General features: G+C 41.7%; 1 protein-coding gene across 3 annotated transcripts in view; it reads right to left on the reverse strand.

The window, feature by feature from the left end:
• Window positions 1-22404, reverse strand: part of LOC112254186 (synaptotagmin-2) — an 80469-nt gene that overhangs the window by 23602 nt on the left and 34463 nt on the right. The window contains exons 1-2 of one of the 3 annotated variants that reach the window (XM_024426490.2): window positions 9624-9790; window positions 9368-9473 (exon numbers count right to left, since the gene is read on the reverse strand). The exons of 1 other annotated variant lie outside the window; for it this stretch is intronic. The gene's annotated coding sequence lies outside the window, so the exon portion shown is untranslated. Of the gene's footprint in view, window positions 1-9367; window positions 9474-9623; window positions 9791-22404 lie in introns of those variants that run through there. One more of the 3 variants, XM_024426492.2, reaches the window with a different exon arrangement.

Genomic DNA, 22404 nt, shown 5'->3' on the forward strand with positions numbered 1-22404 from the left:
AAGCTGGAGACTGGAGATATCTCCCACTCTAACTTTAAGCATCAGCTGTCAGAGCAGCTTGCAGATCACTGTACCTGTACACAGTCCATCTGTAAATAGCACACCCAAATCCCTCATCCCCATAGTTCTTTATTTATTTATTTTTTCTCTTTTGCACCCCAGTATCTCTACTTGCCATTCTTCATCTGCACAACACATCCAGTGTTGATGCCAAATTGTAATTATTTCGCCTCCATGGACTATTTATTGCCTTACCTCCATAATCTTACTACATTTGCACACACGGTACATAGATTTTTCCATTGTGTTATTTACTGTACGTTTGTTTATCCCATGTGTAACTCTGTGTTGTTGTTTTTGTTGCACTGCTTTGCTTTATTTTGGCCAAGGTGGCAGTTGTAAATGAAAACTTCAACTGGCCTACCTGGCTAAATAAAGGTGAAATAAAAAATATATAAATGGAAAATAGATTACATGAAGGTAAATGGAATCAAATTCTATCAAGAAGACCCTCAGTCCCTTATGAAAGTCAATATCAAACGTTACAGCATTACATCACAGTCAGTTAGGGATTAAACCAAAATTAATGGTGGGAGTTAATACAAATTCTACTTGAAGTGGAAAATGTGCTAGATGAATATGGCTCCCTATCCAAAATGAGTTCCAAAGAGGGCTATCTTCCAGTTATAATGAATGATCTGTTACCTCTGAAGGAATGGTGAAGAATTAGGTGATTATAAGTGTCTTCTGAAACAATGATCTCCACAAAATTGAAATGAGGCACTTGTGACTGAAACATCCTTCTTTCTAGCAACTCCTAATAGGATTAGCATGGATACTGTACTAAAACCATTTACACTGTGAGTAGGTGAGATGGAGAGGCTGATTGGGAATTATCACCTTTGAATGCGTATTAGACCAACAGTTATAGCCTCCAGTTATTGCCAAATGCTCTCCCAAAAGTTCTCAGTAGTTGCCATTATCGTGTAATGATTCATATTTACAAAATGTATAACAGTGAATGACTTCTCAAGTCTAATAAGGGACATTCTCATTACAAGTATCAAAAATGTGACGGATGAGATCACTGTGCAAATACAAAGATATACAGTGGTGTAAAGTAACTAAGTAAAAAAACTTATAAGTATTACTTAAGTAGTTTTTTGGGGTATCTGTATTTTAAATATTATATACTATTTATAACTTTTACTCCATTACATTTCTAAAGAAGATATGTTCTTTTTACTCCAATTCATTATCCCTGACACCCAAAAATACTGTCAAATTCACGAGAACTGTCATGCCCTGACCGTAGATTGCTTTGTATGTTTCTATTTTTGTTTGGTCAGGGTGTGATTTGGGTGGGCATTCTATGTTTGTATGTCTAGGTTTTTGTATTTCCTTGTTTCGGCCTGGTATGGTTCTCAAATCGTTGTCTCTGATTGGGAATCATACTTAGGTCGCCTGATTTGCCACCTTAGGTTGTGGGTAGTTAATTTCTGTTTAGTGTTATTCACCTTGCAGGACTGTTTCGGTTTTCCTTTTTTGTTGTTTTGTTTATTCAGTGTTCAGTGCAATTATTAAAGATGAACACGTACCCTGCTGCATTTTGGTCTGATGATTCCTCTTCCAATGAAAGCCATTACAATAACACGTGGTCATCCCAGACTCGCTAAACACAAATGTTTCATTTGTAAATGATGTCTGAATGTTGGAATATGCCCCTGGCTTTGTTAACATTTGTGCCATCTGATTTGCATACTATAAGGAATTTGAAATGAATTATAGCGTTTACTTTAACTTTTGATAATTAAGTATATTTAAAACCAAATACTTTTAGACTTTTAATCAAGTAGTATTTAACTGGGTGACTTTCACTTACACGTACAGCATCTGTCTTCTTTAGGGATTTCTATACATTACAAACATACTGACAAAATCAATTCTCCTCTCAGGCCTTAGCAAGCTTCATATAATTCTGTGCCAGTTCTGTGTTGCTCTCATGGGCAGCGACTGGAGGGAAGAATAGGGAATGTACATTAGAGTCTGACAAATGATGTCCCAGAATTCAGAGCTACACCCTGGTCACTCTCAGGGGTGATACCAGCATATGATTAACATTTACAGATCACGTTGATACTCTTTGTGAGTCATGCTCATCTTTGATTGGGTAGGGCTGAGCAATGGCACAATAGTATGAAAAGGGTGCCTCTAACCTAGAGCCGGCCACTCAACAATGTGTCGAATAAAGAGCTATTTGTTCCCACATGGGCATTGTTCGGCTCTGCGTCCCTATTGTCCCTATTCTGTTGTTCTCCCAGGAAAGGATATCTAAGGTGAAAAATGACACAGGCATAATCCTCTATTCTGCACATATGGAATTGGTTGTAAGATCCATTACTCACAAAATCAATAATGGCAGATGACGAGAAGAGAGTAGATTTGCAACTCACAAGACAGAGGCATCTCTTAAATCCTATTCGTCTGGTAATAGATTACCCCGATCCATCTCTCCTGACATCTACAAACACTCTCTGGAGAATTAGCTGATGCAAAACACCATCATTGGAGAATGATGGTTTACAATATTTTCATACACAGTGAAGGAGTGTTGGTTTGTAAACTATTGAAAATAGATAGAAACTGGATATAAATTAAGATTATCTGCTTATAGTATATATATATACAATGGGGTTGTAATGGTAGTGGTGTGTGTGGGGGTGTTTGTGAGTGCGTGCGTGCGTGCATGTGTATGTGTGTGCTTGCATGTGTCAAATAAAATGTTGTTCTATTCAAGTGCTGTTCCAATAACCAATTGCTGTGTTCATGCAAGTGGCTGACTGTACAAATCACACCTATCAGTAGCTGCAATTTGGCAGTACGCCCAGACCGTGTTTTGAGAACGAATGACCGAGAACGAACGAAAGACATCTCAGTTTCAAGGTCTCAGTTTAGAGAGGAGAAGCCTCGTGAGGTGTTGGTCGGTCACATGAATGAAACAACATGGGTGTGGGCAAATATAACTTGTCTGTGTATAGCTGTATATAAGACAACTGCTGGGTCTGCCCATGAAGAGCTCCTGATTGACGTGTACCATGATGCTTTGAGTTGTTTGGACCCTCACCAGTGCGCTGACAACAAACAATGATTCGTTTAAGATTGACTTCGAGTGTCCCTGTGTAAAACAATTCCCACAACACTTCATAAACAACAGGTGTAGACTGACAGTGAAATGAGTACATATGGGTCCTTCTCCACAATGGAGATATCTTTTTTTTAATAACACAAGGAATAAATAAATAAAATAATTGTCACGACTTCCGCCGAAGTTGGCTCCCCTGCCTGTTCGGGCGGTGCTCAGCGGTCATCGTCACCATCCTACTAGCCACTACCGATCCCTTTTTCATTTGTCTGTTGGTTTTGTCTTATTAGATTCACCTGTGTGTATTTTATTTTATTAGCTTCCCTATATATAGTAGGTTGTCCCGCCCTTGTTTTGTGCGGGATTGTTTTTGTTACTCTGTTGGATTGTAGTTTTCATGTGTTTATTCTCCGGACTGTTTTGTCCTGTGTTTGGGCTGGTCTATTCTATGCGCCCTGTGTGTTGGCGTGACCGTTTGTTTGCCGGAGAATAAATTCACGATATACTGAACCCTGCTCTCTGCGCCTGATTCCAATCCACCACTCCTAGTATCCCGTGACAATAATAGCACAATGAACAACTTGGCTATATACACAGGGTACCAGTACTGAATCGATGTGCAGGGTTATGAGGTAATTGAGTTAAATATACACATATAGGTAGGGATAAAGTGACTAAGCACAGGGATAGATAATAAACAGTAACAGCAGTGTATGTACATTTTAAAAAGTTAGTGCAAAAAGGGTCAATGCAGATATTTTGTGTAGCTATTGGTTAAATATTTAGCTAACTAGTTAGCAGTCTTATAGTTTGGGGTAGAAGCTGTTCAGGGTCCTGTTGGTTCCAGACTTGTTACATTGTTATCGCTTGCCATGCGGTAGCAGAGAGAACAGTCTGACTTGGGTGGCTGGTATTTGATAATTTTTAGGGCCTATCTCTGACAGGTCCTGGATGGCAGGCAGCTCAGCCCCAGTAATGTACTGGGATATACAGTGGGGCAAAAAAGTATTTAGTCAGCCACCAATTGTGCAAGTTCTCCCACTTAAAAAGATGAGAGAGTCCTGTAATTTTCATCATAGGTACACTTCAACTATGATAAACAAAATGAGAAAAAAAAAATCTGGAAAATCACATTGTAGGATTTTTAATGAATTTATTTGCAAATTATGGTGGAAAATAAGTATTTGGTCAATAACAAAAGTTTATCTCAATACTTTATTATATACCCTTTGTTGGCAATGACAGGGGTCAAACGTTTTCTGTAAGTCTTCACAAGGTTTTCACACACTGTTGCTGGTATTTTGGCCCATTCCTCCATGCAGATCTCCTCTAGAGCAGTGATGTTTTGGGGCTGTTGCTGGGCAAGACGGACTTTCAACTCCCTCCAAAGATTTCTATGGGGTTGAGATCTGGAGACTGGCTAGGCCACACAAGGACCATGAAATGCTACTTACAAAGCCACTCCTTCGTTGCCCAGACGGTATGTTTGGGATCATTGTCATGCTGAAAGACCCGGCCACGTTTCATCTTCAATGCCCTTGCTGATGGAAGAAGGTTTTCACTCAAAATCTCACGACACATGGCCCCATTCATTCTTTCCTTTACACGGATCAGTCGTCCTGGTCCCTTTGCAGAAAAACAGCCCCAAAGCATGATGTTTCCTCCCCCATGCTTCACAGTAGGTATGGTGTTCTTTGGATGCAACTCAGCATTCTTTGTCCTCCAAACACGACGAGTTGAGTTTGTACCAAAAAGATTGGTAAAAACGTCAGACGGGCCTGGACATGTACTGGATTAAGCAGGGGGACACGTCTGGCACTGCAGGATTTGAGTCCCTGGCGGCGTAGTGTGTTACTAATGGTAGGCTTTGTTATTTTGGTCCCAGCTCTCTGCAGGTCATTCACTGGTGGTTCTGGGATTTTTGCTCACCGTTCTTGTGATCATTTTGACCTCACGGGGTGAGATCTTGCATGGAGCCCCAGATCGAGGGAGATTATCAGTGGTCTTGTATGTCTTCCATTTCCTAATCATTGCTCCCACAGTTGATTTCTTCAAACCAAGCTGCTTACCTATTGTAGATTCAGTCTTCCCAGCCTGGTGCAGGTCTACAATTTTGTTTCTGGTGTCCTTTGACAGCTCTTTGGTCTTGGCCATAGTGGAGTTTGGAGTGTAACTGTTTGAGGTTGTGGACAGGTGTCTTTTATACTGATAACAAGTTCAAACAGGTGCCATTAATACAGGTAACGAGTGGAGGACAGAGGAGCCTCTTAAAGAAGAAGTTACAGGTCTGTGAGAGCCAGAAATCTTGCTTGTTTGTAGGTGACCAAATACTTATTTTCCACCATAATTTGCAAATAAATTCATTAAAAATCCTACAATGTGATTTTCTGGATTTTTTTCCTCATTTTGTCTGTCATAGTTGAAGTGTACCTATGATGAAAATTACAGGCCTCTCATCTTTTTAAGTGGGAGAACTTGCACAATTGGTGGCTGACTAAATACTTTTTTGCCCCACTGTACGCACTACCCTCTGTCGCCCTTTGAGGTCAGATGCCAAGCAGTTGTCATACCAAGTGGTGATGCCAGTCAAGATGCTCTCAATGGTGCAGCTGTATAACTTTTTGAAGATCCGAGGGCCCATACCAAATCTGTTCAGCCTCTTGAAGGGGAAGAGGCGTTGTTGTGCCTTTTTCATGACTGTGTTGATTTGTGTGGACCATGACAATTCCTTGGTGATGTGGACATGAGGAACTTGAAGCTCACGACCTGCTCAACAACAGCCCCGTCGATGTGGATGGGGGCGTGCTCGCCCCCCCATTTTCTGTAGTCCACGATCAGCTCCTTTGTCATGCTGACATTGAGGGAGAGATTCTTGTCCAGGCACCACACGGCCAGGTATCTGACCTCCTTCCTGTAGGCTGTCTCATCATCTTCGGTGATCGGGCCTACCACTGTTGTGTCATCTGCAAACTTATTGACGGTGTTGGGGTTGTGCGCGGCCACGCAGTCGTGGGTGAACAGAGAGTACAGGAGGGGACTAAGTACGCACCCCTGAGGGGCCCCCATTTTGAGGGTCAGCATGACAGATGTGTTATTGCCTACCCTCACCACCTGTCAGGAAGTCCAGGATCCAGTTGCAGAAGGAAGTGTTTAATCCCATGTAATTAGCTTTGTGATGAGCTTGGATGGAACAATGGTGTTCAACACTGAGCTGTAGTCAACAAACAGCATTCTCACATAGTTGTTCCTCTTGTCCAGGCGGGAAAGGCCAGTGTGGAGTGGAATAGAGATTGCTTAATCTGTGGATCTGTTGGGGCGATTTGGGAATTGGAGTGCGTCCAGGGTTTCAGCTCAGTCATATCCTTACATAGTCACTCCTATCATTGCCATCCTTACCCCCTTCTGACACCCGATACGCATCTCTGTGTGCCTGGCAGATATTTCAACTTGGATGTCAGCCAACCACCTCAAGCTCAACCTTGACAAGACAGAGCTGCTCTTCTGGGAAGGCCTGCTCGCTCAAAGACCTCTTCATCACGGTTTACAACACCACAGTGTCACCCTCCCGGAGTGCAAAGAACCAGGGTGTGACCATGGAAAACACACTGTTGTTCTCTGCAAACATGAAAGCAGTGATTCGCTCCTGCAGGTTCAGGCACTTGTCCTTTCCCATCTGGACTACTGCAATTCGCTGTTGGCTGCGCACGCCGCTTGTGCAATCAAACCCCTTCAACTTATCCAGAATGCTGCAGCCCACCTGGTTTTCAACCTTCCCAAGTTCTCCCATGTCACCCCGCTCCTCTGCACACTCCACTGGCTTCCAGCCAAAGCTCGCATCCACTACAAGAGCATGGTGCTTATCTACGGAAAAAGCAAGAGGAATTGCCCCTCCCTAACTTCTGGCTATGCTCAAACCCTACACCCCAACCCGAGCACTCTGCCACCTCAGGTCTCTTGACCCCTATAGGAGGGCAGCTCCTGCTCCACCCAGTTCAAGCTCTTCTCTGTTCTGGCACCCCAATGGCAGAACCATCTTCCCCCTGAACCTAGGAATTATCTTCTAAAAATAACTGAAACCCTAACTCTTCAAACATTAAATATTCATCTTACTTACCTGGTGACCTCCCAGCCACCCCAAATAATAGTAATAATAAGACATTTAAAAAACCTGAACCAACACTTGCACTCGCTTTGGATAAAACCGTCTGCTAAATGACTAAAATGTATATGTAAAGATGGTGTTGATGTGAGCCAAGACCAGCCTTTCAGAGCATTTAATGACTACAAATATGAGTGCTTTGACATTTTTTGGGGACAGGGACTATGCATCTAGATTTTACAGACTGGGTCAGGGAGTGGTTGAAAATGTTAATGAAGACACTTGCCAGCTGGTCAGCGCATGCTCTAAGTACGCCTCCTAGTAATCTGTCTGGCCTTGCGGCCTTGTGAATGTTAACCTGTTTAAAGTTCTTACTCACATCAGCTACGGAGAGTGTGATCACACAGTTGTCCGGAACAGCTGGTGCTCTCATGCATAGTTCAGTGTTGCTAGCCTCGAAGCGTGTACATAAGGTATTTATCTTGTTTGGTAGGCTTGCGTCACTGGACAGCTGCTGGGTTTGCCTTTGTAATCCGTGGTAGTTTGCAAGCCCTGCCACTTCCGACGAGCATCAGACCCAGAGTAGTAGGTTTCGATCTTAGTCCTGTATTGACTCTTTGCCTATTTGATGGTTCTTCGGAGGGCATAGCGGGATTTCTTATAAGCATCAGGATTAGTGACTCACTCCTTGAATGCGGCAGCTCTAGCCTTTGGCTCAGTGCGGATTTTGCCTGTTATCCATGGTGTCTGGTTGGGATATGTACGTACAGTCACTGTGGGAACAACGTTTATGTGCCTGTATGTATCTTGTTGTCTGTGTGTGAGAGGCTCTCCAATTCAGCAAGGTTCCCAGAGGCAAGGCAATTGGGCAGATTTGGCATACATGGCTGGCAAACACAGAGCTTAACCCTGATTACATGTGTCCTCACTGGGGACAAACAGACACACACAGGCCTACAACAGTTATTCACTGATGCTAGATCCAGACAGCCTAAGATAACCATGTGCACTCCATTTTGTATACATTTTACCATCAAGAAGAATATTACATTGTCAAACCAACAGCTTTGTGTAGTATTGTTTGGATGTAAAGAGATGCTTCAATGCAGCTGACATATTACAACATATATGATTCAGAATTGTTGTGTTGTGTTGAACTGTACAGTTCTTTACCTAAGATACCAAGCATAAAGGCAATGGTATCTGTAGGAAATTCATTGTCTAGAGTGGCAACAGACAGTGAAATGATCGAAACATGGGTCAGCAGCAACAGCAAAACAGTATTCTGTCAAGTCTGTGGCTGGGATTCAATGCAAGGTGCCTTATAACACACTGCTATAGGTAATTCACGTTTGAGCCAACATATTTACCACGAATGCAAACAGCCCAGAAAATGCCTTTGAAAGCCGCATTGTCGGCTGTATAGTGTGCTGCTCTATAATGCACCTTGGATTGAATTCAGGACTGTGTCTTCATTGACCTATAGTCCACAAATCAATAGACTGTGCATCTTCAAAAGGTGCAGTGTAGTGTTCTAAAAAGCTTAAAATAGCTCGAGGCTATACGATACCCCACTCCGCAAGACGTGTTCCATTCAAGGCTACTTGTGAAACATTACAGGAGAAAAACTAGTTGTTGCTGAGCAAATCAAATCCAGCTGAATTGCCTCTGTCTGATATCCAGTCACTTTACAGCCGGCCTGAGGCCATGGTAGCCAATGGAGTTTGGGATCTGACCAATCAAATGACTGATTGTTTTACTTTACAGATAGAAGGAAAATTGCTAATATAGACATAGCTGCTTCCACCATGTCCTCTCTTTTATCGATATGTGACAATCTGAAGAGATAAGGAGAATTATATAACAAATTAAAAATTATTAAATTAAATTATTCCTGCCAAACAAATGGACATAATACATCACAACTGATCATAACAGTCCTAACAGGAATTCCCACAGGCTATATTCCAAAACTGTATAATATCTTACTGTCCTTGTCTCACTCTCATCTTGTTCAGTGGCTGTAAGGCAAAAGAGACAAGAAAGAGACAAGAAGAGAAAGCTATCCATTCTATCTAGGTCAGTAGTATCTACCTCAAGCCTGCAGGTACTGCAGGTACACTTACATTCCAATTTCTGCATCTCTGCAGCTCAGCACTGGACAGCTCCACTTAGTTAGTCGCAAACCTGAAGCCCCAGATACACACCGATTTTCAGATTCCTAGGACAAATCTTCAAATGACAGAAGAACCATTGTCATTCTGAGTCATTTATAATAAAGAATGTTCATTATGAAAGTTGTCCCAAAATGACCTGAATATTTATATCATCTGCTGGTTATCCTTAACAGGGAGGAAATGAGAGTGAGGTAGAAAGTCTTACCAGTCTAATGTGATATTCGCACTGGCTGGGTGACCCATCCAATAATCAGGCTCGTAGGGCTAACGTTTCAGTGTCGTGGTAACATCCCCTGAATTCTCCCATAAGCAGAGACTGCAGTCTCTCCTCTCACTTCTCTCCACTGCAGCAGAGCAGGGCAGTACTCTCCCTCTCTTTCTAGCCCTCTCTCTCCTGTACACACCGTCTCCCCCCTTTCCCACTCTCAATCAAATAACCCACTCTGTCAATTCTCTCCTCCCTCACTGTCTCTCTCTCAACATACACAATCTCCCCAAATGTCTCTCTATTTCTCTCTCCCTCTCTCGCTCTCTCTTTCTCTCTCCTCATTTGTGATGCTGCTCACACAGTATGCTACGCATCGGTCTAGCATCTGATGGAATGGCCATCGTAAAGGATCAATATGCAAATCCACTTGTTTCTGTTCTTAGGGGTTGTGGAATGGCTCACTGATTTACTGATAGGAGAAAGGGATCGAAGAGGGAAGAAAAGAGCAGCATGGAAGGAGAGCGACAGAGACGAGAGGAGAAGAGGAAAAAGAAGAGAGAGGGGAGAGGGAGGGAGATAGGGAAAGAGAGGGAAAGAGAGAGAGAGAATGGGGAGATGAGGGATGTGGTTACTGCGTTTTTTTGAAAAGTGTGCTGTTTCTAAACTATTTAAAAGTTACACTGAAGTCAAAAGGGTAATACCATGCACTGTACTGTGTATACCAATATTTCATCTTCAGCATACGACCATGAATACATATTCAGTTCTCCATCTGTAGTGTTTGATATGCCAGACTAGGAGTATAAAATCACTCATTATAGGCCAAGAAACCCCTTTTACAGTACCCTTAAAGTACCAGTCAAAAGTATGGACACACCTACTCATTCGAGGGTTTTTCTTTATTTTTACTATTTTCTACATTGTAGAATAATAGCAAAGACATCAAAATTATGAAATAACACATATGTAATCATGTATTAACCAAAAAAGTGAATAAACAAATCAAAGTATATTTTATATTTCAGATTCTTCAAAGTAGCAACCCTTTTCTTGTTTCATGTTTCTGTGGCTGTAAAGGTAATGATATTGTAAACATGTCACCTTAACTTTGAACTCTCAAGTTATCTAAATGCACCTTGAGGTTATTGTCCCCACAGTACATGACAAGAATAGGAGTAAGTAAGTCTGCCCTACAGTATGTGAGTCAAGATTGTGCTTAAACTGATGGTGAATTACATGTTGTTTTGTAACACAAGGCAGTTTTGCATACCTCATCCACTCATCCATTTAACTCCAGCTGAAATAACCATTCCAACATATTGTGTCCTTTCATTTGTACAACAAAGTCGCAACATAACAGCAACATTCATGTTCTAACAGATGTTGCCATTTCCTTGCACTCTCATCCCCTCTAGTTTGAGTCAAATCCTCCATCAGCATTCCAGTGAGGACTTCTTGGTGGAAGAATCCTATTTCTGCTCATTTCCAGAACTCTCACAAGGCGCCTCCTGGAAGAATAGCTTGGCTCCATCCGCGTTAGTGTGGAATTGAACAGCTGGTGAAAGCCAGGCCACTTAGCGGGCACTGCTATGTCGCTGCTATGTTTCAGCGTGTTAGGACTCCTTTTCACCAGATGGGGGCAGTAGTTAACTCACAGCTCACGCTGCATCACTTTATGTTAATCTGCTCTGTGCATGGTCGGTTATGGCCTTGGCTGGAAGAAGTAATGAGTTGTTGTTGTGCTGCGTTCCGATTCACTAAACCTTCCTTACTCCTCTTCACCTCCCTACCCTCACCACCTACCCACTTACTCACCACCCCTCATGTATTTAGAAGCATTGGATTGTGTTTTTGCCCTAGCACTGCACAGCTGATTCAAATAATCAAAGCTTGACGATGAGTTGGTTATTTGAATCATCTGTGTAGGGGTAGAAGAAAAAAAACGAATTATGCACCCAGGGAGGGCCCCAGGACCGAGTTTGGTAAACCCTATTTCGAGGGAGTTCCCTTAACACTAGTATATTCCTTTTAAATCGATGAGATGGAGTGCACACTTTGGGGAGGAGGGGAGGAAATCAGGCCTCAGCCAGGCTCTGGGTAGAAGTTGGCCATAGGCACAGTTCTAGGATCAGTTTACTCTCCAATCTTAATCGTGATCCGTTAGAGGGGATGTGTTTAACACAGGTCTAGGAACAGTTTACTCTCCTATCTTAAACCCAATCCATTAGAGGGCGAAACATTTAACACAGATATACGATCTGTTTACTGTCCTATCTTAATCCCAATCCATTAGAGCAGGAAACATTTAACACCGATTGCGGCACATCATTTGAAATGTGAAGCAAGTTACAGGATTTTCTCCTTACTATGAACAGTTTCATTTAGACCCTTGTCAATAATGTATTGCCTTCAAATAGCCTAATGTATAGACAAGGGATGAGCAACTCCAGTCCTCAGGGACCTGAATGCTGTCAAATCAAATCAAATTATATTTGTCACATGCGCTGAATACAACAGCTGTAGACCTTACAATGAAATGCTTACTTACAAGCCCTTAACCAACAATGCTTTATGAGTTAAAAAAAATACATAAGTAAAAAATAGAAAATAAAAGTAACAAATAATTAAACAGCAGCAGTAAAATAACCATTGAGGCTATATACAGGGGGTACCGGTACAGAGTCAATGTGCGGTGGAAATGGTTAGTTAAGGTAATTGAAATAATATGTACACTACTGTTCAAAAGTTTGGGGTCACTTAGACATGTCATTGTTTTTGAAAGAAAAACAAAAATTTTTGTCCATTAAAATAACATCAAATTAATCATAAATACAGTATAGACATTGTTAATGTTGTAAATGACTATTGTAGCTGGAAACGGCTTATTTCTTTATGGAATATCTATAGTACATAGGCGTACAGAGGCCCATTATCAGCAACCATCACTCCTGTGTTCCAATGGCACATTGTGTTAGCTAATCCAAGTTTATCATTTTAAATGCTAATTGATCATTAGTAAAAACCCTTTTGCAATTATATTAGCATAGTTGAAAACTGTTATGCTGATTAAAGAGGCAATAAAACTGTCCTTCTTTAAACTAGTTGAGTATCTAGAGCATCAGCATTTGTGGCTTCAATTACAGGCTCAAGATTTTTCTTCTGAAACTCGTCAGTCTATTCTTGTTCTGAGAAATGAAGGCTATTCCATGCGAGAAATTGCCAAGAAACTGAATATCTCGTACAACGATGTGTATTACTCCTTTTACAGAACAGTGCAAACTGGCCCTAACCAGAATAGAAAGAGGATTGGGAGGCAGCTTCATTAAACAGTACCCACAAAACACCAGTCTCAACATCAACAGTGAAGAGGCGAATTCGGGATGCAGGCCTTCTGTTGGAGTCGTGCCTGGCCATGCAGTCGTGAGTGAACAGGGAGTACAGGAGGGGACTGAGCACGCATCCCTGAGGGGCCCCTGTGTTGAGGATCAGAGTGGCAGATATGTTGTTCCCTACACTTACCACCTAGGGGCGGCCTCTCATGAAATTCAGGATCCAGAGGGAAGTGTTCAGTCCCAGGTTCCATAGCTTAGTGATAAGCATTGAGGGAACTATGTTGTTGAAAGCTGAGCTGCAGTCAATGAATAGCAAATTCATATAGGTTTTCCTTTTTTCCAGGTGAGAAAGAGCAGTGTTGACTGCAAAAAAGATTGCATCATATGTGGACCTGTTGGGGCGGTATGCAAATTGGAGTGGGTCTACAGTTTCTGGGATAATGGTGTTCCATAAACTAGTCCGTTGGGAAAGGCAAAAGTATTGTCTTTGTGATAACAGCAGGAAAATATCATATTAAATGCAAGCAATTTTTTTCAGAAGCTAATTAGACCATAGTGTCCACTCGGGATAGTTTTATCTAACAACCTGTTTTATCTCTATCACCTTGTTCCAGTCCTGCACACATTGAATTGCCATGGAGGGAATTCAGACCAGAGTTAGGAAAGTGTAAATGGATCTTTATTACCTTTTTGTGCCCTTCTTCTGTACTCGTATTCTGAGCCAGCGCCAGCAAGATACGCATTTGGGACAGAGATCAAATAAATGGACGTGAGAAGGAGGTGTATCTACAGACACGTCGTATTCTGACCTTGATTCAATTTCCTCATAATTTCGTCAACTTTACACTTGAGGAAGTGATGAATAAGGTCGAGCAACCTGTCGGTTAAAGTGGAAAAACATCTAATATATATTTTTTCCCATTCTCCATTCACTGTCATTTACAAATTGATAAGGGCTATTGATAAGAGCTACGGTAGGTCAATTAGTAGTCAGTTTGGATAAGGGGATTGTAAATATATATAGTAACACTGTTTTAGATCTATTTTACCTTATGGTGGTTGGAGACAAATGTGAACCCAGTCACATGGCAGCAAACTGAAGCATATCAACATGACAGGTAGGCTGTGTGTGCCCCTTTCCCACAATGAAGTGCTGTTATGCAGAATTTAAATTGCATGGCCTTATATTTTGCAGGGATGAATCGTGGAGACACGAGCCAAATGAGATGACAAGCCAAATCTGTGCAGTGACAGTCGGGCCAAACGTACCTTTTGTGCGTTCAAGAATGTTTTTAATTTCAGCCTTTTTAAAAATAATTTGTATCATGTTAAATATTTGGCACTATCGGTAGCTATCGTCGGTAATACTCACACACATTCTTAACTGTCACTTAAGTGTTAGTTCCCTTCAATGTTAGGCCTATATTTGGCATCATTCCATTACATCGTTAGTTTCCCTTTCTTTCCTCTGTCATGTCCGTGTGGTTGATCCTGAGGGTCACTAGCAATAGTGGATCACATTTAACATATTACAAGTTATTCAATAATTTTGGACTTGTAGCCCACTTCATGGAATCATCATGGAATCAGGCTCCAGGTTTCAGCCTGGCAGTTTAAACCTGGAGCCCTTACGGGACCGTTGTCGTATCAGTTACATGAACGGTGAGGATTAGGGTAAATTTATAGGACTATTGGTCAACACTTACTGTTAGTGTTTTCTCCCCTTCCAATATTTAGAGATGTCGGATCGTAATTTGATCAGATGTCTAACTTGTAATGTATTTGAGGCTTAATTTCCAATTAGGAATTTCAGACTTGATTTTCCCTTATGAAAAATCAAACAACCCTAACACAAATGTGACTTGTTTCAGGAAACTAGGTGTATGTTCACTTGTTACTACTCCACATGAGGCAATTGAACGTAAACTTTAAAAATTCAGTCTCTCGATGTGCAAAACTGATAGAGACATACCCCAAGCGACTTACAGCTGTAATCGCAGCAAAAGGTGGCGCTACAAAGTATTAACTTAAGGGGGCTGAATAATTTTGCACGCCCAATTTTTCAGTTTTTGATTTGTTAAAAAAGTTTGAAATATCCAATAAATGTCGTTCCACTTCATGATTGTGTCCCACTTGTTGTTGATTCTTCACAAAAAAAATACAGTTTTATAGCTTTATGTTTGAAGCCTGAAATGTGGCAAAAGGTCGCAAAGTTCAAGGGGGCCGAATACTTTCGCAAGGCACTGTAGCTAGCTAACATTGAACCTGGTTGGTTAGCTACCTGTGGATTCATGTAGGGTACTAATGTTTTGAGTTGGGATTATGGTTCGTTGTTTAGCTAGCTAGCTAGTTGCATGTCGAAACAAAAGACTCCACTATGCAAGTAACCATTTCACTACACCTTATGTATTCTGTGCAAGTGACAAATAAAGTTTGATTTTATCAGATATAGTATGCGTTTACCAAAGATGGTAATGTGAAGAACATGACCTAAACCAAAGTCAAATTAGGATATAACGTTAGGCCAGCCAGACAGTGTTCAAGTTTTTAAATTATCCGGTAGAATGTCCTGATTTTACTTAGTCACACTCACAACCGTAATCTATTTTCTGTAATTGGCTCACCATTAACTTAAGATCAATAATGATCTTGCTGTGAGTTTATTTCCCTGTAATAATGAAGACAAGTGAGCTGAAGTATGGTCTTTATGATGTGGTCATTATCTTAACTGGCTAGCCAGCTAACTTAACATTAGGTAGCTAGCTAACAAGCTAGAAACAAACCAAAACATTGGTTAGAAAGATGCTTTTAGTTACCTGATTTGCCAAATTTACATATACAATAAGTGCATCTTATTGTGCATCTTAAGTACATATTACATCATCCCCACAATGACCATAGGTACATACCGCAACCAGAAGCCATGGATTACAGGCAACATCTGCACTGAACTAAAGGGTAGAGCTGCCTCTTTCAAGGAGTGGGACTCTAACCCTGACGCTGATAAGAAATCCGTGCTACGCCCTCAGACACAGGCAAAGCGTCAAGATTAAGATTAAATCATACTACACCGGCTCCAATGCTCGTTGGATGTGGAACGGCTTGCAAACTTACAGACTACAAAGGGAAGCATAGCCGCGAACTGCCCAGTGACACGAGTCTACCAGATGAGCTAAATTACTTCTATGCTTGCTTCGAGGCTAGCAGCACTGAAACATGCTTGAGAGAATTAGTTGCCCGGACAACTGTGTGATCACTCTCTCCGTAGCCAATCTGAGTAAGACCTTAAAACAGGTCAACATTCACAAGGCCAGACGGATTACCAGGACGTGTACTCTGAGCATGTGATGACCAAGTGGCAGGTGTCTTCACCGACATTTCAACCTGCCCCTGACCGAGACTGGAACACCAACATTTTTCAAGCAGACCATTATAGTGCCTAAGAACAGTAAGGTAACCTGCCTAAATGACTACCGACACGTAGCACTCACGTCTATAGACAGGAAGTGCTTTGAAAGGCTGGTCATGGCTCACATCAACACCATTATCCCAGAAACCCTAGACCCAAACAATTTGCATACCGCCCCAACAGATCCACAAATCCTCATGGGTGTGGGCTCAGTCCCCTCCTGTACTCCCTGTTCACCCATGACTGCATGACTAGGCATGACTCCAACACCATAATTGAGTTTGCCGATGACACAAAAGTGGTAGGCCTGATCACCGACAACAATGAGACAGCATATAGGGAGAAGGTCAGAGACCTGGCCATGTGGTGCAAGGGTAACAACCTCTCCCTCAACATGATCAAGAAAAAGGAGATGATAGTGGACTACAGGAAAAGGAGGTCCGAGCACACTCCCATTCTCATCGACGGGGCTGTAGTGGAGCAGGTTGAGAGGTTCTTGTTCACATCACCAACAAACTATCATGGTCCAAACACACCTGGACAATGGTGAAGAGGGCACAACAAAACATATTCCCCCTCAGGAGACTGGAAAGATTTCACATGGGTCCTCAGATCCTCAAAAAGTTCTACAGCTGCACCACTGAGAGCATCCTGACTGGTTGCATCACTGCCTGGTATGGCAACTGCTCGGCCTCTGACCGCAAGGCACTACAGAGGGTAATGCCTACGGCCCTGTACATCACTGGAGCCAAGCTTCCTGCCATCCAGGACCTCTATACCAGGCGGTGTCAGAGGAAGGCCCTAAAAATGGTCAAAGACTCCAGACTCCAGTCATAGACTGTTCTCTCTACTACCGCACGGCCAAGTCTAGGTCAGAGAGGCTTCTATAACAGCTTCCACCCCCAAGTCATAAGACTCCTGAACAGCTAATCAAATGGCTACCCAGACTATTTGCATTGCCCCCCCACCCTTTTACACTGCTGCTATTCTCTGTTCGTTATCTATGCATTGTCACTTTAACTCTACCTATGTACATATTACCTCAATTACCTCGACTAACCTGTGCTCCCACACGTTGACTCTGTATTTGTACCCCCTGTATATAGCCTCACTACAGTTATTTTACTGCTGCTCTTTAACACATTTTTATAAATCTATTTTTTACTTAACACTTCTTTTTCTTAAAACTGCATTGTTGGTAAGTAAGCATTTCACAGTAAGGTCTGTTGTAAATTCAGCACATGTTACAAATCACATTTGATGTGATTTAAATTCATAATTTTTAACAGGTGGGTTTATTGGTGTTAAAATACACCAGTTATGCTATTTTGGACCACCAGGCTGCTGATGTCATACAGCCTGTAGTTTTTGTGTTTATCCTTTTTCATAACAACAATGACAAGGTTGATGTCGGACGGCAATAGAATGTTCATGACGTCTCTGGGACAAATGTCGATAGACGTAGTATAACCCAGCCTCGTAGTATAACCCAGCCTTAAGTATGGAAGTCTTTGGTTTAGTACATGGCCTCACATGTGACTCCTTAAAGAGATAAGTGGGGCTAAGGCTTAAGAAGGTGTGAACAATGCTTAATGGGTGTAAAACAAAGAAGAGCTCTCCAGAAGGTTTACAAAAACTTTCAAAGCAGAATTACTTTCCCATTATTCCTCAACTATAGTAGTGTATGATACCATTTTCTAGCTCTGAGTCTCTACTTTTCTCCAATGTAAAAAACACCATTACAAATTTTGCTACATAAGACCGAATCAAGCCGGTCAGTCACAAATGTCCATTCATTATAATCCACATTTCCTGTTTCTGCAGGATTATTTTCCTGCTGTAGTAAACTGGCTCAAATTAACATATATCTGTAATTGAACAACTGCATGGCAACTTTCAAGATGAATTATACCACTGTATTTTTTGATTCAACCAAATATTGTGTGTAAAGACTCTAAACCTGTTTTTTATGAAGTAGGTTACGTTGCTAAATAAATACGTTGCTAACCCTAAATCATCTACAAGAAAATATTTTAAAAATTATCTACTAATTGGTGCTGAAACTGAGATGTGCATAGGCCTATATTTTGATGGCTTTCCTTAATTGATCCCAACCCTTTAAATTCTGAACCTGTTCTCTCTATATGTTATAGTCTGTCAAGAACATTCAAACTAAAGGTACACAATATTTAAAGGGATGGCTTTGGATACATGTACTGAAAACCCCATTGAATGAAAACTCCATGAGGAAACCTGTTGGCAGCAAGTAGGAGTGTTTTCAGCGGTTGAATTCAATTTACTCAGTGCGCAGGAAAGGCATACACTTCTTAAATCTGAATCAGGCCCCATGTGAAGAGGCCATTTTCATGATCTGTTTAAAAGTTGTTTTTTATTTTGTGCCTATTGAATAGGGCCATGCTTAAAATCTGAAGCCGACAGACTACAGAACACCAACCCAAATGCAGAGAAATGGCTGACCAGTGGAGGCTTTTTAGATGTCACTTGTCTAAAGTTTGTGGTGGATGGATTATGATCCTCTGTTCAAACAGACCAATAGATCTAGAGAGAGAATGGGGGTATATAGCCTGTTGTAACGGCTCTCTTCTATCTCCTCCTCTGACGAAGAGGTAGAACAAGGATCGGACCAAAATGCAGCGTGATGATGATTCATGATATATTTTAATGAAGGAAAACCTATACATACAGAAACTACAAAACTAACGAAATGAAATAATGAAAACCGAAACAGCCTATCTGGTGAAAATACAAAACACTAAGACAGGAACAATCACCCACAAACACACAGTGAAACCCAGGCTACCTAAATATGGTTCCCAATCAGAGACAACGAGAATCACCTGACTCTGATTGAGAACCTCAGGCAGCCATAGACTATGCTAGACACCCCTACTCAGCCACAATCCCAATACCTACTAAAACCCCCAATACCACAACACAACACAAAATAACCCCATGTCACACCCTGGCCTGACCAAATAAATATATAAACACAAAATACTAAGACCAGGGCGTGACACCTGTATGTTACATAAATCAAAACTGGATCAATATAAAGGACCTTGCTCATAAAGAAGAGGGCAGTTCAATCATGAGTCATGACTGAAGATTTTACAGCAGACATGCATCAACCATGATCCAGTACACTCTTAGAAAAAAAGGTTGCACAAGGGTTCTTCGGCTGTCCCCTTGGAAAACCCTATTTTGGTTTTAGGTAGAACCCTTTTGGGTTCCATGTAGAACCCTCTGTAGAAAGGGTTCTACATGGAACCCAAAAGGGTTATAGCCTGGAACCAATAAGGGTTGTTTAAAGGGTTCTCCTGTTGGGACAGCCGAATAACACTTTTAGGTTCTAGCTAGCACCTTCTTTTCTAAGAGTGTACATGGTAGTGGGTGAGTTAGTATGTTCTTCAGATTGTTGCAAACAACACTGTTGCTAATGAAGGCACATAAGCTTTTTTGAAGAATGCAATATTCTGGAGCAGATTGTTCATGGGCTGTTCAAAGATTACACTAACCCCATTATAGTAATTAACCTAATTTAGATTACCTGATGTTACCAATCAACATCAAACAACAAATACAGTATGCCTGTAAGATGAAGTCAGAGTGATGTTGTGAATACGGTGTAAGATTGTACTACAGTACATACAGATAACAGCAACCAACCAGATTCAACCAGTCATCATTATCGACTCAGCAGCTCTAGTATGATGGTGCCATTTGACATGAAATTCTGCAAGGTCAAAGTGCAGCTGCCGCGGCAACCCAGGAAGCATAACAGTGGTCTGGAGCTCGTGAATTATTTATCCCCAAGGTTTCCCCTCCCCCCTCTGCAGTACGGGATACGACCCGCCTCCCCTCCCTTGGCCCCGGCCCCCCTTCTCTCCTGCTCCTCCAAACCAAACCAAATGTCCTGCATATATCTGTAAGAGAAACTCAGTCAACCTGGACCCGAAACCAATGTTTCATCTCCGCATGAGCGGTTCGGTTATGCCCTGGGGACTGCTGAGCTAAGACAAGATAACAACCAACCAAAATCAAAGGGACAAATAATAAACCCAGTCCGTAGTGGCAATGTGTGGTGGTGCTGAGTTGCGTGCGTAGTACAGGGTGCTTGTAGTTGTCAATGTTATTTGGGCCACGTTTCACTCCCCTCCGCTGTGACTGCAAAGAGGACAGGGAAAAGACGGCAATCCTCTCCAGCACCTGCAGGCAGTACTGCAATGCAGGGGTTTAACATAGAAATATGAAGCTAGAGAGCACACAGGCAAAAGGAGTCTGCCGATTGCTTCTCTCCACTCCACTCTGTCTCCGTCTGTCTCTCTCTCTCTCTCTCTCTCTCTCTCTCACACACATATTGCGCAAACACACACACACATGCAGGAATGGATGCAATCACACACACACACACACACACACACACACACACACACACACACACACACACACACACACACACACACACACACACACACACACACACACACACACACACACACACACACACACACACACACACACACACACACACACACACACTTACAAATGAGATTGTTAAGTTCAGCCCCTCTGATTATGTTCCTTGCTGATGTACTTGACAAGCAAGAGTGTTTCTATCTCTGTGATAAGAGCATGCAGGGCAAGCATTTTGTATTGTGCACGAGTCCTAAAATGGCCACATTATTTCAGCAGGGGCTGCTAGCAAAACAGAGAGAGAAAAAAGAGCTGAAGCATAAATGATGCTGCTCATTTCCAGAACGTAATTCCTGGCTGGCAAGAACCACTCTGGTTAATTCTTATTCAAAGTATACAATATACTGTATATTAGGCAAATAAAGCTCCACAATAAAGTTCCAAAATCAACTAATGCTGAGATATATAAAGATGGAGTTTGATACACACATGGATGAGCGCACGCGCGCACGCAAACACACTTCTCTCCAGCTGGGCCCCTCATAATGCTGACAGTGAAACTGCAAGACAGCCAAGAGCAAAACTAGGGGGGTGTGGTCTACAAATGGTAGGAATGAACAGATAGTTCCACAGCGAACCCGTAGCAGTTGTCTCCGTAGTAATATACAGTAGCATTGTAGCTAGCTCTGGAATGACTGTGTTTCACTGATGATATCATTGTTACAGTTTGGCCTGAAGCTGATACAGTAGACTATCCTGAACAGACAAACATGTAGCAGTGCCGTAGGTCTAATTAACAACAGTTACTCTCAGAGAGATTATACGATGCTTATGATCGCTGCATTCATAAACAGACAGAGCATGGATCAATTGGACCAATGCAAACATCAACACACAAACACAGTTACTAAGTCTAGATCTCTGATAGATGGCAAATGAGCAAGCTCACATCAAATCGATATCCCGACCTCACCAGGTTTACACCAATATCTGATAATAAAGTAAAACTAGAAAAATACATTTACAGAAGTACTTGTGGTGGGCTTGTTAGTCTTGAAGTATCTATGGTTGTGAAATAATAGTATTGTGGTAGAGGTAGTGCTGGAAGTGGTAATTACAGTATTACAGGATTTTCATAGGCTGTGTGTTAGTTATAGTGACCTATTTTGGACTGGCTTGTAGGTGTGGAGTTATTATAGTGGGTTATAGTGGGCTAGTTTAGTAGGCTAAGGTGAGTATCATCATAAGCCATATACATGTGTTTTTAAGCTCTCAAATATTTTAGTTTGAACATTCGGAAGGTTTTGTGGCAGTGATTTCAGTTTAGAATGTTCAAGCCTACATTCCACCATTGAAATGAATAGGGACACAATTTATAAAGTAGGAATGGTAGCTTAAAGCTGTTGAAGCTACTTAAATTGAGTCAGTCTGTACATGTCAGCATTGGCGTGGTGTTTGCAGCTGAAACAGATGAAGAGCAGTGGTTTATCCCCATTTTCCCTTTGAAGTCTATGGAGCTTTTATGCAAATTGTACATGGTTAGTGTTCAAAATGTTATCAAATACACTCTTTCAGACCAGTCTGCTCAATTTAAAGTTTGAAT

The sequence above is a fragment of the Oncorhynchus tshawytscha genome, unplaced genomic scaffold, assembly GCF_018296145.1.
Source record: "Oncorhynchus tshawytscha isolate Ot180627B unplaced genomic scaffold, Otsh_v2.0 Un_contig_1824_pilon_pilon, whole genome shotgun sequence".
NCBI classification, from domain to species: Eukaryota; Metazoa; Chordata; class Actinopteri; order Salmoniformes; family Salmonidae; genus Oncorhynchus; species Oncorhynchus tshawytscha.